Here is a 19722-nt window from a genome sequence, read left to right as displayed (position 1 = left end):
AGGAGACTCTAATAGTTACCAGACAGGGGCGCTCTCAGTAGCCGGATGATGACTGTCTCTCTTGCTCAGATATTTTAGTTTCAGGGAGTGACACTTTGACCAAACCAACCTGTTTTATACAGTTTCTAAAGGTTTGGTTTCTTCCTGGCAAGGCTGCTGTTGACCAATCAGAAGGTGACCCCTGCTTCTCGGGCAGATTTGAAATATCCAACCACAATTTGGACGTTGGAATTTTTGCAATCTGTGGAAAATTCCATGGTCTTTGTGCAAAATACCTTGTGCCATCCCAGATTGTGTAAGACACATTAGGCCTTTGTGCAAAACATCGGTTTAGCTCAGATCAGCAACTTACTTCTGCAGGACACTTCATGGTGGCTACCCTGCATTGTGCTGCTTGGCCAACTTGACATGACTGCACGTCAAACCCTCAGTCTTAACAATAATAGTCAAAAGTAAAGACACAAACTGTTAATGTAAGAAAAATGTGAAGGCTTCTGTGATGGATGTCAAAATACAGGGCTGCTTGCACCTCTGTCCCCTTGCGTCTCTGAATGTCCCACTCAGGCATTAGGACTTAGGCACTGACCTGTCCTGGGGTGGAATTTCACAAGTCTCCCACTCTCAGGCTACGTCTGCCGTGCAATCGGAGGTGTGACTGCAGCACACGGACACACACTAGAACTAGCTTTGATCTAGCCAGCTGAGATCTAGCAGCAGCAATGCTATGACAGCTCGACTGGGGGATGTTAAGGGCCTGCTGAGAAGAAACAGGAGAGATGGACTCAGGGTGATAAGGAGGAGAGGAAATCTGACCATGGGAAGGAAGGCTGGAAGCTCTGTGGTGGGGTTCAAATTTTGTTGATTCAAAGCCCTGGTTAGAAGGAATTTCCTTCTGCTTGTGTCTATTCTCTGCACGGTGAGCAGGAGCCAGCAGAAAGTAATGGGCTTTAATGGGCTATTCCTAATGTCCAACCAGTGCTTACTGCACCCAGTAGTGTCATTCCAGGCTCATGCCATAATAAGCTGCGATGTGGAGGATATGAATTTGGTGGCTCACGGCATCCACTCTGCTTGGACAGGCTGGGATTTGCTAGGGTTGCTCTCAGAACCAGAATGGCAGCACAAGAAATGCATGGGGCACAATGACTAGAGACAGGTCCACATCCTCCCACCTTCCTTCACACTGAGTAATTCTTGTTCTGTGAGTTGTGCCATCAATAGCAACAGGAAAACGTGGAGTAAGGAGATGCTTAACCTAAATATGGCAGAGTCTAGTCCTTAAAAACTAGCAGATCTCTTTCACTAGGTGTAAATTTGGCCTCCAGCAGAGATACAGCTGCTCTCCTCCATTTATTTGACCTGAACCTCGAGTGAGCACAAGTTTCAAGCTCCATGGAGATGAATCTGGGGGTGCCTCGTAATGAACATTGATCTGAACTCCAACATGTGCTTTCTGCCTAGGATTCCTAGGTTGGAGGGTGGCAATATCAGGGGGAGAAGACATTCTTAGCACGCTCCCAAGATCCTCAAGGCCTGTGACTTCAAGCCATTAAGACTGCCTAGGTCTGAAGGCCAAACAATGGAACTACCATCCTAGTGGATACATTTAGATGGTCTGGCTTGTTTTCCCCAGACTCGCAATCTCTGGCAAAGGAAGACTTTGCTCCTAGGACATCTAACAACAAAGCTCTGATCAGTATGGTAGCTCGAGTCAGCACACACATGGAGGATCAGCCTTTAAGAAAAGAGAGTTTCCCTGAGAAGATGAAAACAGTTGCACTGCTGTAGCACCGTAGTGTGGCCACTAACCACAGCAATGGAAGAGATTCTTCTACCACTGTAGTAACTCCATCTCTGTGAGAGGCGGTAGGTAGTTCTACAGAAGAATTCTTTCATTGGCCTAGCACTGTCTACACTGGGGTTCAGGTTGGCTTAACTGTGTTGCTCTGTGGTGTGAATTTTTCTCACCCCTGAGTGATGTACCTAGATCAACTTACATTTTATGAATAGACCTGGCCTAAGCCCAGGCTGGGTCCCTAAAGCTCTTGTTCTTGCTTAAAGAATATAAGGCCTAGTCTATATGGAGAAATTGACTGGAATATCTATACTGGTATAATTCTACTGCTATAGTAACACTGATATAAATCCTTATGGGGATACTTATGCTGCAATAAGAGTGCCCAGGGCCGGTGCAAGGATTCTTCGCACCCTAGGCAAAACTTCCACCTTGCACCTCCCCCCCGCACCCCTGCCCTGCGGCACCCCCGTGGCAGTTCCCCTCTGCCCTGAGAGGCGTCCCCCCCCGGCAGCTCCTCACCCTCGCGCCTGAGGCACTCACTCCTGCTCTGTGCAAGAGCCCGAGCACGAGCACCAGAGCACACCGGTGGCTGCTTCACTTCTCCTGCTCCCAGGCTTGCGGTGCCTAAGCTGATTGGCCCGCAAGCCTGGGAGGTGGAGAAGTAAAGCAGCCAAGGTGTGCTCAGGGAGGAGGCGGGGCACGGATGAGTTGCTTCACTTCTCGCCCCCAGGCTTGCGGTGCCTAAGCGATTGGCGCTGCGCTTGGGAGCGAGAGAAGTGAAGCAGCCATGGCTGCAGGAGAGGCAAGGCAGGATGAGCTGGGGTGGGGAGTTCCCCTGTGTGCCGCCCCTCCCCCTTACTTGCTGCAGGCCCTACCCTGCTCTCCTGCCCCAGCTCCCTCCGCCTAAACGCTGGCAGCGACCAGGGCAGCCGAAGATCCAGCTGCTGCGGCCGCTGCCAAAGAAAATGGCGCCTCCCAAATCCCAGCGCCCTAGGTGACTGTCTAGGTCGCCTAAATGGTTGCACCGGCCCTGAGAGTGCCTTTTTCTAGTTTGCCTTACATTCCTTCCAGAGGGACATAACTAGACCAGGAAAAGGCCCTCTTGCTGGGGAATAACAATATCCACACAGGGTATAGTACCAATATCATGATAGCAGTAGAATTATACTGGTAGAATTATGCCACTACATTTCCAATGCAGCAACACCCTTTTTTGGTTTCTGTTCTGGCTTCATCATGAACTTTATTTTCAATTTTTAAAAGGATAGGAAATCTTGTTATTGTTTGCATGCATAAAAACAGAAAAAAACAAAGCAAAAAAGAAACAACAAAAAAACCCTCCCCCTTGATAAAAAATGGTATAAAATTAATACACAAAACTCCTTCTTCCAAATCACTTTCCAGCAAGAGCTGTTTGCTGAAATTTTAGTCTGCACTAGGGGCCTTTCCTAAAATTATTGAGGCCAGTGGGACCATTTTCATTGACTACAAAGGGTTTTGGACCAGGCTGTAGATGTTTGCCAGGTGTACGTATTCATATTGTAACTTCCTCAAGACAGCAAGCACGTGTAAATTTCATTTCTCTCACATTCTAACATACTCTGCTGCAGTATAGATAATAATCACTATTATTAACAGATTGAAGCAAACATATTTTAAATATCACATGGATCAAAACAAAATTTCTTCAGTCAATGTATCACAATTCCTAGCGCCATAAATACAGGGCCTCTCTGTTACCTATCTATCTTGGCATTTCTGCACAATGGGGTCTCATCCAAAGCTCATTGCAGTCAAAGAGACTCTTTCCAGTCACTTAAATACATTTTCTACCCAGGTGATGATGTTTAATTGGTATAGATGTTCAGGGTGTGATTCTGGCCCCATGGAAGTGAATAAGAAAACTACCATTGACTTCCATGCAGCCAATATTTCACTCTAGATTATAATTTGCCTCCAAACCAGGGTTTATCAGGTGTAATGGTGACACCCAACATATGGTTTTTATTATTGATAATAATGTCCTGTACATCCAGGCATCCGCCAGAATCCTTAGAATCATTTTGGCCTAAGTTCTTAAAACATCTCAAATATCAGATGCAGCATCTGTGGTTCACAGAGGAGTTAGATTGAGTAACAGCAACCGTCGCTAGCTAAGCTAACTGCAAATTCTTCCTAAGTTTTGAAGTAACTTCATCTTTTATCAGTTTCTTCTGTATTATTTGCTTTATACCTAGAATTTCATAATAGAGACACAGTAGATCAACTTTTACTTGTTATGGCAACATAAGGCATAATTTTAGAAACTAAATAGAAAATTATAATCTATCTTGGGTATTTGGCAACAGAGCCCTGCTGTCTGAGGAAATTTCATTGTCCTCATTTTAAGAAATATTGTGAGCATTTTGGACAGTGTTGTGTATTTTAAATAGAAATTATATATAAAACTAATCATTAAAAAAGTTATAACAAGGCATTTGTTTACACTAAAGAACATGATACCCTCAATTAATATGTTATGAAGCTGAGGAAAAGTAAAAATCTATAAAGTGAATCCCACTGAAATATTATAAGGCCTGTAGGACACTTGGCCTATCTTCTGTTGGATGGCCAGTTCCAGTGAGATCTCATAATGTATGTAGCCATCTCTCCATCTAGCAAAGGAAGTGTAGAGACTAGTCAGGTTGGTGTACAGAGGGCAGAGTTATTTTGTCTCATGCTCCAGTAATTATTATCAATATTACTTGTGGTCAACCAAAAAATGCATCAAATTACTTTGTTCTATTGTGACTAATAAAACTCATAACCCTGAAATAATTCTCCAGACTGTGCTTTGGCAACGGAACAGAGATCCAAAGGACTGTGAGAAACCTAATGTGTGTAACTGGCAAATTAAAATGGCTTGCAAAACATCGGTTTTAAAAATATATCTCCCTTCACATCATTGAATTCCCTGACATGCTCCTAGAACATCTGTTGTGCTGTCTAGATAATGATCATTGAGAGATTGCAGAACAGATATATTATAAATGTTATTTGGATTAATCAATATTTCTAGAGTTCAGCATGTCACAATCTCCAGTTTCCTATAAATACATGGATTCTGTCTCCTGTCTGTCTTGGTGTCTCTTCTCTCCACTGACACTGAGTTCCAGGCTGATCGCCAGCCATGAAGAGCCTTTATCTGCTCTTTGCTGTTGTCTTCTTGGTGTTACAGGGTGCTTCTGTAAGATAGAATTGAAAATAAGGGACAATACAGAAGAACATCTCAGAACCTATTCTAAGGCTGCTCAACACCTTCCATTATAAACATTTTTCTGATTATTTTTCTTCTGAGCTCTAGCACCTCCATTGTTTGGAATAGATGTAAGAAATTTGGCAGGGGGAATAGTCCTGAGGTCAGGGAGGTCACTCTGCTACCTCCCTGTAAATCCATTCAGATTAGGTTGAATTAGGACATATCATCATTTCCCCTTGGTGTTTTCCTCACTGGAGCTTGCTACAGCTTACTGCTTAAATCACCTGACATTCTATCTGCACTGCATGTGCTCTTCATATCACAGGCCACACAGAACAGAACATCCAAATGGGTCACAGACAAAATGAAATCAGGCCAAATCCTTAAAATACCCTTTCTCCCGGGGGAAGGTACACTCGTCTGAGAGCCAGGAGACCATGACTTAAAATGTGTCTTCTTCTGCTGACTAGTGTTAATTATTCTGTTCTCTGGCCTCCACAACTCAAATTATAAAGCCAGGCCTCATTCCCCACTGAGAGGTTACCCAGCTGGGAATAGGACCCAATATGTAAAATGGCAGACCTTCGGCTCACTGTATTGGCCCCCCATTTTCTCTCAGAAAGACTCTGCCACATCTGCATGCTTGGCTTCACTCTTGGAAATGCCATTATCAGAGGTCAGGACAGTATGTACAGAAATGTATCAGTTTAAGGTTTGGGATCCCCTCTGTGGTTTTGGAATAGTTTTGTGAAAACACAGCTACCTCCAGTTAAAGAAAAAGTCACAGCTCTTCTTTACCCTGCCCAGCTGAATGGTAATAAAGAGTTTATTTGTACATGATGCTCCTGGACTCAGGGCAACAGAGCATAACATAGACACCTTGAGGTCACACTCTGCTATGCTACCCCCAATTTTATAAAATATGCAACATGGTTTGTAGCGGATGTTGGTTGTTTCAGATGAGCTCAGCATTCCCCAAGACAGACATTGTAGTGTGAACAGAAATATTCCTTCCTCTCCTTCTTATATCCAAGCCATTGTTCAGTGCTCCTGGAGGTTCAGAACACATGGCTCTACCTAGGAACAGGCAGCAAAGGAAGCTTTTCGGTACTTTTGTGATGTCCATATTCTGGGCTGCCTGGGGGCTGGAGTAGCTCCAGCAGATCTTAGACCCATCCCAGTGGCTGCACCTACTTACAACTGCCTTACTGAGGCTGCCTATGGGGTACTTCACAGCCTGGAGTAGCCTAGATTCTCTGCAGTGCTCAGTGCTACAGAGATTGCTCCCTTACACCTAACAGCCTGCAGCAATCTCATCAGCACCACCCCAACACCAATGCCTGCTGAAAGAACAGTGTAGACTAGGGGTCGGCAATCTTTCAGAAGTGGTGGGCCAAGTCTTCATTTATTCACTCTAATGTAAGGTTTTGCGTGCCAGTAATACATGTTAATGTTTTTAGAAGGTCTCTTTCTATAAGTCTATAATATGTAACTAAACTATTGTTGTATGTAAAGTAAATAAGGTTTTTAAAATGTTTAAGAAGCTTCATTTAAAATTCAATTAAAATGCAGAGCCCCTCGGACCGGTGGCCAGGATCCAGGCAGTGTGAGTACCACTGAAAATCAGCTCGGGTGCCGCCTTCGGCACCTGTGCCATAGGTTGCCAACCCCTAATGTAGACCAATTATGGCAGCTGTGTGCTACTCATGTTTCGGGAGCTTTCTCCCCAAGCCCCTTGTAGTCCTTTGACATCTCCCATATTGTCAGAGCAGCATATTTGGACAGGGATTGGGGCCAGAAACAACCCATTGTCTGCATTGTTTTTTTTTCATTTTAGCATAGGGAAATCAACCAGGAAGAACAAAAGTAAAGTTGCCTGGATAGAATGTGAGGTGTTTGTCTCCTCTGTATGTGTCTGCATAGAAATTAAGGTAACATTAAAAAAAATAGAAAACAAAGGGAAACAGAGGAAGTAGGTAGCCCCCAATATAAATTAGAAGCAATGAAGTGCAGAAATATGATAAAGGAAGCTAAGGCCATTGGGGAAAACTCCACGGCTCACAGGACCAAGAACAACAAGGAGTTTTTTAAGTATTTCAGGAAGCGATTCCAACAATGGCACAGGCCCATGGAGAAGGTAAAATAATAATAATGATGGAGAAAAGGCAGAAGTGTTCAGTTAATATTTCTGTCCTCTATCTGTAAAGAAGCAAAATGGTGTTTGCATCTCTCTTGTGTAAGAGTTTGTGGGATTGGAGTGCTGCCGAACAAAATGTGTGACCACAGGTGTCTTCCTCACCCACTGGAAGCAGGACCTCCAAAGTACAATGCAGGAGCTTTTACAGACTGAGGGAAGGAGCCCAGTTCTTTGAGGCAACTCTAACAGGCTCACACCCTCACTGGATCAGCACAGAAGGAAAGCTGGGCAAAATATTTTTGGACCAATAGTTTGTTCGTCAAAAAAGTCAGTTTTAGTGAACCCTAAACTATTCATGAATTTGACACGAATACTTTGGCCAACTTTTGTTGTTGTTTTGAGGGGGAATTAGATGCCTGTCACAAAATGACCTGATGAGGAAGGGAGACAGTACTCTTGCCCTCCACAGCCTTTAGCTTAGGGGCTAGGGTCTCACAGGGTGTCATGGTACAAATCCCCACTCTGAACCTTAGCGTTCAAAAGATGGGGTACCAGCATGAATTCCTCTAAGCTAATTATCAGCTTACGAATCTTACGCTGCACCAACCAGGATTCCAGTGCCTGGTCACTCTGGTCCCCCCAAAAACCTTGCCTGGGCCCCAAGACTCAACCCTCTGGATCTTAACACAAGGAAACTAAACCCGTTCCCCCACCATTGCCTCTCCAGCTTTCCCTCCCTGGTTACCCTGGAAGATCACTGTGATTCAAATCCTTGAATCACAAACAGAGAGGAAAATTCACCTTCCTCCCTCCTTCTTCTTCCCTCCCAGACTCTCCCTGAGAGAGACAGTATCCTGACACAAGAGAGAAATTAGCCTCTCTCTCCCCTTCCCTCTTTTCCCACCATCCCGGTGAATCCAGACCCGTTCCTGGGTCTCACACCAGAATACAAAAACAATCAGGTCTTAAACAAGAAACTTTTAATTAAAGAGACAAAGCAGTAAATAATATCTTGTAAATTTAAAATGGATAGGTACAGGTTTTTTAGCTATAGGCACTGGGATACCTCCCAGCCTAAGTATTCGAGTACAAATTAAATCCTTTCAGCAAAAATACAAATTGAACTCCTTTCAGCCAAATACCAATTAAACTCCTTCCAGCCATGCACATTTGCAAATAAAGAAAACAACAGAAGCCTAACTCGTTTATCTATCTAGTACTCACTATTTTGAACTTATACGAGCCTGTATCAGGAGATTGGAGAGAACTTGGTTGCAGTTTTGTCCTTGAGCCCCAGAGTGAACAACAAACCAAACATAAACAGCACACACAGAAACTTCCCTCCCTCAAGATTTGAAAGTATCCTGTCTCCTGATTGATTCTCTGGTCAGGTGACAGCCAGGCCTACTGAACTTGTTAACCCTTTATAGTCAAAGAGATATAAAGTACTTCTGTGCTATTAACTTTTCTTATCTGTTTATGACACAGGGGCTGTAGAAACCCCAGGTTCAATTCACTCATTGCCTGATAGAGACGGGATTTGACCTTAGGCTTCCTGCACTGCAGAAAGTGCCCTAGCCATGGCATGGTGTTAGGGTGGGGCTCTGTTGAAGTTTTCCCACTTTTTATAAATAATTGACTAGCCATTGGAGCAGGGACTGGATCTTGAGCTGCTCCACTCCCAGGTGTGTGCCCTAACCACTAGGCCACAGAGTCATTCTCATTCTCTTTCCTGGCCAATGTCTGAACATTGTCATTCTCTTGTTACCTGCTGGATATTCCAACAACCACAAAGGACAGCCAGCAAGGTCAAATTAATGCTACAGCAGAGACAGGTCCCAGAGAAACAGTTGGGAGGGTGAGAGATTTTCCCACCCACCCACTGAAACACCAGAGCAGCAGCTTGTGGCAAGTGTTATAAGCCTGAGAGCCCCTTAGTCCCAGAGGATGGGGGCCAGGAACCTATGCTAGAGTGACCATGTTACCAGCTGCAGGGTTTCTTTCCTGACCGGCTCACTGAGCATGCCCAGAGATCCCTACTATCACCAGGCAGGGCTGCTAGCATGGAACTGTTGCAAGAATAGGGTCAATCTTAAAACATGACTCTGCTACAGATTACACTGGTGTGTGTAAACCAGGAGTGACTCTCCTGAAGCCTTCATTGTTACACTGGTTTGACAATATCATAATGGAGATATGAATCAGGTCCATGGTTTCTATGAAAAGACTAGAACAGGTTTACAAAAGGGAAATGTTTCCTCTATTTGAGTTGGTCAGATGAGCTCCCAAAAGCATTATCCAATCCCATCTTGTGCAACCTGGAGATGGGGGCCTGTCCCACGCCTGCCAGTTGCCAAAGGGAAAACTTGAGTGAGTGAGCTGAGCAGGATTTTACCCTTTTGGGGTCAGAGTTCACACAACGCTGTAGTAAGAGCTTGGCTGAAATCGCAACACATTACAGCGATGATGAGCCCCTCAGCCACACATATGATAATTCCATCACACAAAGCCATCAGGTGTGTCTGGCAAGATCCACACCAACTTACACAGGAAAGCTTCCTAGTTAATGTACCCACTGAACTTGGCCCTGAGTAGAATTCATGGAGGTTGATGTAAAGCCCTCAAGCCAGCAAGACACCTGAGATGTAACCTGGAGAAGAAGTCAGTTTCAGCCTGACATGCCCACAGCCTCTGAGCAGCCTCTGGAGTTAGACCCCCCCCCTCCTGAGCTATCAAAATTTCCTTACACTGTAAGAACAGCTTCAACAACTCCAGGCTGCCCATATCCTCTACACCTGATCCTCACCTCCTTCTAATCCCAAGTGTTTGTAAGTGAATGGCTACACTGGAGGCAGAGATGTAACTTTGTCTAGCCACCTTGAGTATGTGTTTAGGGTTTCAGAAGGGATCACACTCCAGTTATCCAGCCAGTTCCACCACTAGTGCTGCCACGGCTACATTTCTACTTTTTATGCCCTAGCTGAAGCAGAACTAGTGCAGGTGCATCTAACTTAGCTGGAGATGACACCTCAAGTCCCAATGTAAAGGCACCCTTAGAAGGATAAGCTTTACATGGCTAGGGACCAGAGAGGTCTAGGGCTCATCATCCATGATCTAGCAACCTGTCCAAAGTGTCTTTCAGTGACACTCCTGACTCTCAACAACTCCGCAACAGTAGCATCAGAGAGATGCTCCCTCTAGTTGAGCATCATCCTTCAAGTGGGAATCTGCTGTCTCACAGCTCAGCCTACTGGATTTTAGGTACAGAATAATGTAGACAACCACAGAATGGTGACGGTATCAGAAGAATTAAGGCTGTCATCAGTTTTCAGAATGTAATTCCTGCCTATCTAAAGGCTTAAAAAAATTTGCCTGAGATTTCTGATCTATGGTCCAATGGCAGAGGCGAGTTTCAGGGAAACCTGAAGATGGTTTAGAAATGAATTGTGGGATATCATGTACCAACTAAAATACTAGAAATCTTTACCTTTGGGAAATTAGTTGTCATTTTTTTAAGGACAATCGTGCTTGATTCTGATTTCAATTACACCAGTTTTATGCTAGTGTAACTATGAGGTCTTCTGTGGAGTGTCTCCTGATTTACAGCAGTCATAAAAGGGATGAGAATCAGCCATGAGACATGAACACAGTTTGGCCCGATTTCCCTTTTCTCCTCAATGTAGAAGATAAGGTTTTGGAACAGAGTCGGGGGGAGGGTCTAGGTGCCATGGAGCTCCATTGAACGAACACTCAAGCTATGACTGAACCCAGCTCCTCTGACCAGGGTCAGCTGCAGCTTTTGTGCCTCTCCAAGCAGCAAAAAAAAAAAAGATAAAGCCGATTGGCGGCACTTTGGCAGCAGCTCAGTCACGCTGCTTTCATTCTTCAGCAGCAATTTGGTGGTGGGTCCTTTGCTCCCTCTCGCGGACTGAGGGACCCTCCTGCTGCAATTCCACGAAGACCTGGAGGTCCCTTTGTATTGGCGCGCCCCAAGCACCTGCTCCTTTGCTGGTGCCTGGAGCCAGCCCTTGTCATAAACAGATGTAAGGGTTAATGTCTCTGTCACTCTGGAAGTGGTTTAACAAACACACCTGACCAGGGACCAATCAGGAAACAAGATACTTCAAATCTCAAGGGAGGGAAAGCCTTTGGTTTGTGGGTTTTGGGGTTTGCTTGGTTCTTCTCGGGTCCTGGACAGGATTAGAGGTGTGAAACCGGCTTCTGCAATCTCCCTGCTACAGTCTCTTATCTATCAGGAATAGTGAGTAAGTAAAAAGGCAGTTACAGTCTCTTTATTGTTTTTCTTTATGTGCAAATGTGTTTTTTGCTGGAAATATTTTAATTGTATTTTCCTGGATAAGGCTGTTTATCCATTTGTTATAAGCTAATAGAACCCTGTAATATTTACAAATAATGATTACAGAGACAATTTTTTAGTTTTTTCTTTCTTTTTATTAAAAGTTGGCTTTTAAGACGTTTGATTTTTTCCTAGTTCAAGGCTCAGACAGGGGATTGAGGTCTGTACTCAACCAGGGAATTGGTTGTAATGAAGGAATCTTCCAGAGTAAACCTAGGAGGGAAAATGGTTTTTCCCTTTGTTGCTGAGCCTAAGGATTGAGTCTTGGGGTACCCAAGGAGGGTTTGGGGGCAGAGCTGTACAGACACTGGAATTTCTGGTTGGTGGCAGCACTACAGGATCTAAGCTGGTAATTAAGCTTAGAGGATTCATGCTAGTATCTCATTTTCTGGACGCTAAGGTTCAGATTTGGAAAAGAATACTATGACAGCCCTGCCTCTGACACCACAAAGTGAAAGGATTTGTAGCAATTCTAAGCTATAGAGAGCCCACTGAAACCTACAGAGATGTGTGGACCATGGTCTGCAAACACCCAGGTCTGGAACTAATATGTGACAGGGATGTTTTTAGGATGTTTTATATTTAATTTGAAAACTAAATGGCTTTCTAAAGGAGATAAATGATGGAAAAAGCTCCCTTGCCTCCCACCAACATACACACACTTCAGCACGATTATCTCAAACCAACTTGCTTTTATTAAAAGGAGAGTAACAAAACTTATATGGTGATACAAGGGCTCCTTTCTGGAATTTCTCCAGCTCACAAGTTTCTTTACTGCCTGGATAAACAGCACTTCAGGGTTCCATTGAAGCAGGATCTGAGGATTTTAGAAGCAAGTGGTTGTCTGCCAGATTTCCAGAGATCCTGCCTAGACAATCAGCCACGATTTTGCCTGTACAAAGAAAAAAGAATCGGATTTGTGGATGTTTTTCCATAGAAAAGGGCTAATATGAAGGTGGATTTTAAATCAAAAGGAGGAATTGCCCAGTCACTCTGTGGTGGGTGGAGATGTTCCTGGTTAACAATGGCACGTGGAATACATTTTCCCTACTGCAACATTCTGTTACAGAATTTTAAGAGGCTTAGTCATATGGATCTAAGCAGGTGAACTGGCTGCCTATAAAATCTATTCTGGACAAAGGCATGACTCACATCCAGGTACAGTTGTTGTGAAATGCTGCACTGTGCTGGTCTGTCTGCAATTTTAATTTGTTTCTACTCAAATATTTGTCACACGGGATTGGTCAGGAAGGTCCCTGAGTGAGGACAGGTCACATGTCTGGTTACAGTGTTCTGCCAGTTTTGAGTTAACCATTTTTAAAATACTTCACCTTATTTAATTTTTTACTTTCCCTGCACACACGCAAACTTACATCCACCCTTAGGTGTCTGTACCCTCCAAACTCTTAGGTTTTATTTAATCATAAAGCTGTAGCATTCCAGCTTTAAAGCCATATAAATACTGAGTTTCTCCAGACAGCAGCCATTTTATTCACAGAATTTCACAGGTTCTAAGGTCAGAAGGGACCATTTGATCATCTTGTTTGACCTTGTGCCATAGAATTGCCCCTAGTTACAACTGTATTCATCCAGAAAGGCATCCAGCCTTGATTTGAGGATACCAAGAGATGGAGAATACACTGTTTTCTTTGGCCGTTTGTTCCAATGGTTAGTCACCCTCACTGTTAAAAATCTGTGTCTTATTTCTGACTTGAAATAGTCTTGCTTCAGCTTTCAGCCACTGGTTCTTGTTCTCCCTTCTCTGCTAGATTAAAGAGTCCTTGAGAACCTGGTATTATCGCCCTGTTCCTGCACTTATACACTTTAATCAAGTCACTGGAGACACCTACATACGATTATGATTCCCCATTGACAGCTATTTTAGGTTGTACATTACATTATATGTGTGTTTAATGAGGTTCTATGGTGCTAGGTTTTTAATCAGAAACTTGTGCAGTGCTAAATCAAACTCTTTGGAATAATTGTTACACCTTCACAGTTAGGTTTCTCAGCTAAACAGGTAATGTCATCTAAAAATAAATTAGGTTTGCTTATCAAAATCTAATGTCCTAAAAGCCCTGCTGAGTGACGTTAAGTATATTCTGAATCTTTAATCCTTATCTGATTGAGTCAGTTTTCCATTATTTTTCCGGGAATTGATGTCAGGCTAATCCTTACCCAAATCATCTCATCTGCCCTTGTTACCTATTGGCAGAACATTAACACTCTTCTGGAATCTCCCCAACATTCCAAAATTTATTAACAATGATCAATGGAACAGAGATGTCATTACCCAATTCTTTGAGGATTCTCGAATAGAAGTTATCCAGGTCTGCTGATTTAAAAGTGTTTATCCCTGGTAGATGTTATTTAACATCTTCCTTATTAACTCATGCAGTGATAGTAGTCACCGTCCTCGTGTAACATCAGTACATCAACCTGTCTCTTTCCAAATCCAGAGCAGAAATATTTAGTGAACACGTCTCCCTTTTTCTGCCTCGTTATTAACAATTTTATCACCGCCTATGAATGGGACCGTACCATTGTTAGGATTTCTTTCCTTCCTGATATTTTTTAAAAATGCCTTCTTGTCCTTAGTCATACCAGCCATAGGTTCTTCCCTGATGTCCTTAGCTTCCCCTCTCGTATAGTTAAAATTCATCCATTCTAATTTTAGATTGACTGTTATCTATTCCCCGTTTCCCATTGGTTACAGATATTGTTTTATTTCCAGTTGTCGCCTTTACTTCCCCTGCAGACTGATACAGAACAGACACAGCCTGTGCACTTACTCCTGCTGACTTTGTTTCCCTATTTGACTTCCCTATTCTAAAATATAAAAGCAATGCAGACAATAGGGTGTTTGGGCCCCAGCCCCTGCCCATGTGTGAAACTTCAGGAGCACATGGAAGATGTAAAAGAACCATAAAGGGGTTCAAGGAGGATTCTCTCAAAGTGTGAGCAGAACATGGCTGCCATTATAGGGCTATGCGGTCCCCGTTGCAAACACTGGAGCTGGGGTGGAGCTGGAGATGTTGCTGGAGGCAGTCAGGTCTCTGGGGGAAATCCTTGTAGCAGAGACTCTAGGCTGCTCCTGGTTGTGGAGTGTCCCACAGGCAGCCTGAGTAAGGCTGCTGTATGTAAGAGCAGCCAGAGGGGAGGTTCTCATACATGTTGGGGCCACTCCAGTCCCCAGGTGGCCCATGTGGGCAGCACAGATGTGGCTTGAAGACTGTTTGGGCTCTGGACGGGGACAGGTGTGCGGAGCCTCCAAGAGCATTAAACAACAGCTTGGATGTAAGAAGGAAAGAAACAAATATTTCTGATCACACTACAATGTCTGCCTTGTGGAAAGTTGAACATACCTTACACAGCAAACTTGCACAGAAGAGCATCTTCCAATGAATCTCCAGTTCGGGGGACATCTCCTCAAGACACAAGTACCCCACAGGCGTTTGCAGAGGAAGCTGGAATTCTGAGCCTGGGAGAATGCTGCAGAAAGGAAAAGAGTCCGAATTATCATTCTGCAGAGCATGGTAAATAAGAGCTGTAATTCCAGGATGCCAGGTATTTCCCATTCACTTACACCTGGCCAAGAGAGCCCAATTATCTCCAGTGTAAAAGCTTATCACAGCTTTAGTACTGCTTCTTAAATGGGTGTAATTCTGTGCACATTCCGTGGCTGACCCTAAGAAGGGAAAAGATAATTGAACAGGGGCCCTGGCTCTCAAGCTGCAAAATTGAGAATTCTAGCTCTGAGCTGGACCTCTTTGCTGCCCCCTGCTTTTAAGCAATGGAAAGCAAGTAGCTTCCCACATCTCTATCTTCCCTTAGTATCTGCTGCTGTGGGTGTGATTCCCTCAGGCTCTGACAGTGATGTATCAGGCAGTACCATCAATGCAACTTGGCTACGTAGGTCGAACTGGCTCAGCACTGGGTTGGATGATTACAGCTGTTTGAAAGAGAAAGGCTTGAAAAATATCCCTTCAGATATGAACGCCTGCCTGTCTGAGAGATTCTGGGCAGATTTTTTTCTGAAGACTCTCTCAGTTTTTTGATGACCAATTCCCACTCTTTGGTTATACCTGAAGGACCTGTTATTTTGACACTGTAGCCCTCTGGTGTGCAACAAAGCTTATAGAATATTTAGGTTAGAGCATTTTTAGTTGAAAGTTGTTGAGCAACCAAAAGGGATCCACTGTCACAGCTGCAGACACCGTCCCACCCTGATGACATCATTTCGAGAAAAGCAGCCGAGCACAGGGCTGTCACAGGTTCTTAAAATGGGGCTGAGTCACTGAGATGAGGGGCTGCCCTTTTAGAAATCTGAGTTCTGTTCCCAGCTGTGTAACCTCTCAGTGGGACATGAGGCTTGAGATTATAATACAGCTTGTGCCAGGCAGAGAAGTATTAACACTAGCCAGCAGCAGAAGTGAGATTGTAAGTTACAGTCTTCCAGCTCCCAGCCCTATGAACTGTGCCATAACCTAGACCATGGGTGTGTTGAGCGTGGTTGGCATGAGTTCATTTTGTGTTTATCTCATCCAGTTGCTCAAGTCTATGATTGCCTGTTTCAGGAGAAATACATGGAGTGGAGGTAGATTGTGACGTGCTTTAAGCAGCAAGCCTCAGAAAGATCCAACAAAAACATTATGGGAAATTTTCCCACTAATGGTCATAATTCAGTCAAATCTCAGTGATTTTTACTTGGGGCAGCAAAGACAGCTCCCTGACCTCAGAATAATTCCTCTCAAATTTTATGTATCATCTGCAAACTGAAGACATGCTAGAACTCATAAGAAATAAGTCAGAAACATGTTTCTTACAGATAGTGTTAAGCAATCTTAGTACAAGCTCCCAGATATCCCTCTGTATCATCCCTCATTTTCATTTACATCTTACCTGGCGCACCCTGGAGCACCAAAAAGAAAACAGCAAAGAGCAGGTAAAGGATCTTCATGGCTCAAGGTCAGCCAGAAACTCAATGTCACTAGAGAGAAAAGATAATAAGACAGAGAGGACATAGAGTCCCTATATTTATAAGTCATGGAGATAATACTGAGCTCTAGAAATATAATTTTAGTTCAAATGACATATGTATTCTATAATCTCTTAATAATTATGATTTTTATCTATTCAGCTCCATAGAAATGATAGGAGGATTTCAGAGAAATACTATTGTATGAGACAAGAGACATTTACAAGCACTTGTTCGTAAGTAATTTTAACATTCCAGCATCTTAAATTAGGTTTCATGTGGTAATCTCTTTCCATAGCCAAAGAATAGACTGGAGAATTATTGCACAATTGCGTGTTTTATTAACCAAGATAGAACTGAAAGCTATTATTAAATGAAAGAAAGCAAAAGACAATTTAGTGCTAGAAGCCAGAGGTAGCAGGAGAAGGGGATGGAGCCAAGCAGAACTTTATCCTTGCATGCTGTGGTGGTGGCGGTCCCCCTGAGCATGGACAGATCCCCAAGGGAGGCAGCGAGGAGAGTGGAGAGAAAAGCAGAAGGAAGGCCAGAGGAGAGAGGGAAGGAGATGGGGAGAATCCACAAGAAACAGAAGCCTCTTTGGTGCTGCTTGAACATTTCCCAGCACTGGGGGAGCAAGCTGGCCCTACCCCTCAAGGTTTGCACTGGTTCTTGTGGAACCCAGGGCACTCAGTGTCAGCATGCCCTCAAGAAGCAAGAAAGAGTCTCCTGTGTCCTGTGGTTAAGCCCCCTTTCCTCCTTCTTTCCTTCCCTTTTTCTCTCCTCCACCCTACTCTGCTTCTGTTCATTCTCCTTCCTCCTGCTCTGTTTTCTTTCCCGTAACTCCTGTGCTGTGTCTCCCTTTGTCCTTTCTCTCCTCAAAAGTTTGCCTTTCAGTATTCACCCTAACCCCCTTCATCTGTTTCTTTCTTCACAGTTTGTTTTTCTCTCCCTCCCCATCTTTTCTCTTTGTGCTCATTTGTAACTCTGGAAATCCTCCCAAATTTGTTCCAACAGCTCTAAGGTAAGTTCATCAGTGGGTGATTAACTAACACTGCACCACAGAGGGAACACACTGGGCATTCGGATAACCAGTATTTCTGGATACAGGGAATTGGCATCATTGGAATTGTCCTGTAAATGGTTTAAATTCAGGTAACTTTAAAATAACCAAGCTTTTATTTGGGTAAACAAAATACATTTAATTTTGCTACCCATCCATTAAAACTGGCCTGGAGGTGTGTTCTCCAGCTCTGCATCACTCTGGCCCTGGGTGGTTTCTTGAAAAAGCTAGGAAGATTGTTCAGGTAGTTCATTCACTCAAAGGGTTATCAGGGCTGTGTTCTTCTTTTTCTGGATCTCTCAATCATCTCCCTAAATAGAACTTTAAAGGGAGAGTTAGTAGGGAGATTATAAGGGAAGCCACTTTAGTACTTACCAGGCAGGGGGAACTCTCAGTGGCTAGGCGATGACAGTCCTGCTCGCCGTTTCTCTCATCCAGTTATATGAGCTTCGGGGAGTAATGCTTTGACCCAAACAGCCTGTTTTATACAGTTTTGAATGCTTGGTTTCTTACTGGGTGTTGTGGGCCAATCAGAAAGTTCTTTTCTTGTGGGGAAGATTTGAAATGTCCAACCATAATTTGGAGGTTGGAATTCTTGCAACTCTGTCTCTGGAATATTCATGGTCTTTGCGCAAAACATCTTGTGCCATCCCAGATTGTATAAGACACATTAGACCACAATGGTTTTTGCAAAATAGCTTGGGACATATAACGAACACCTGCTAGTTTAGCTCTGACCATGGCCATTTGCCATATGCCTCCCTATGATGTGGCCCTTGGCCAACTTGCCATGACTCTGTGTCCTCCAAGTGGCAATTTCTCTGTCAGCACTTTGAGCTACTGGCAGAAATGTCCATTTATGTAAAGTCCTTTTGCTTTTTTTTGATGTTTCTGTATATTTTTCATAGTTCATCATGCTGCAAGAAAGTCATTTGATTCATTGATTTAATACTAATAATGCTGCTAACTAATAAATCAATATTAAAACACACTGCTCTAAGTGGTTCTGTACCAGTAGTCGTGTAATCTCTACATTTTATTTGTGAGATAGTCAGATTGCATCATATGATTAAAATACTGTTGATAATAATGTTAAGGTTAATCAGGCCTTGTGGCTGTTTAGGCCTTATACCATAGATATTATCTAAGTTCACCTTCAGATGTTCACTCGAAATGTATCACCTTCTATAATAAAAACTAAATATTTTGTTACCTTTGTTAAAATTAGCTCGATGTTATAGGTGGGGCAGGTAGCAACATCTAAAGTTGAGGTTCCTTGACAATGTTTACTTGATCTTGTTTGCCTGGGCACACCCACCCTGCCTTGGGGCTCAGCATGATGGGATTGCTTGCCCAAATGATCATTTTTTGGTGGTGTTGGATCCCCAGTCTCTTTGTTATTAGGTCAGGGATAATAATGGGTAGTTAGGCTTGTTGTGCAAATCAAAGGGAGCAGAACTGTGTTTGGCATGCCTTGATTGAGGGACTCACCCTCAACTAAACAGTACTCACTAGGAAGGGGACATAGGTGCCAAAGTCAGGTGGGGTTGAGAGGGGGTGGTCACAGATACTTGTACTTGGTGATGTGTATGCATCCTACTTAAAGGTCCTAGACACTATTTGGTTCTTTCTCTCTCTCTCTCTACACCAGTATTTCTCAAATAGATGTTGCTGCTTTCTTAGGGAAAGCCCCTGGTGGGTTGGGTTGGTGTGTTGCTACTCCGGGCCAACGGGAGCTGCTGGAAGTGGCATAGGCCGAGAGATGTACTGATTAAGACTCAATTGAGTGTCTTGTTACTCACCAAAGACCTGAAATCACTGGTAGCCAGGTCTAAGCAAAAGATCTGCTATGGGACAGCATTTCTGATGCAAGAGACTGCCCTGTGTGCATTAGCAATAAGGCTCCCCCAGTAACAACTAAAGTCAAAGAACTGAAATAACTAATAGCTGTGTTATGGGGTGGGACCTGAAGACATCCCAGCAAGAGGTCAGTGCAGAGGAGTGAGCAAGGTGCCTTTCTCCCTTCCCCCAGCCACAGTGGGAAGTGAACTCTGCAGAAATATATCTCTGAATATATGCAAGAACAATAACTGTCAGTGGGGTGCAGAGAAGGGAGGGGTACGTTAAAGGAACTTTAGGTTGTTGGACTTAAGA

At 43.7% G+C, this 19722-nt stretch overlaps 1 long non-coding RNA gene across 1 annotated transcript; it reads right to left on the bottom strand.

Annotated features, from left to right (window-relative positions):
* Positions 1–12240: 12240 nt before the first annotated feature.
* Positions 12241–18006, bottom strand: LOC116834525 (uncharacterized). Its single transcript, XR_004375969.1, has 4 exons — positions 17944–18006; positions 16433–16520; positions 14896–15022; positions 12241–12422 (listed from the first exon to the last, which is right to left on the bottom strand). It is a non-coding gene; the product is annotated as an uncharacterized LOC116834525 (long non-coding RNA).
* Positions 18007–19722: the final 1716 nt, after the last annotated feature.

This window comes from Chelonoidis abingdonii, chromosome 3 (assembly GCF_003597395.2).
Source record: "Chelonoidis abingdonii isolate Lonesome George chromosome 3, CheloAbing_2.0, whole genome shotgun sequence".
NCBI lineage: Eukaryota > Metazoa > Chordata > Testudines > Testudinidae > Chelonoidis > Chelonoidis abingdonii.
Note: the sequence above shows the minus strand (reverse complement) of the source record. Positions and strands in the feature narration are given on the sequence as shown.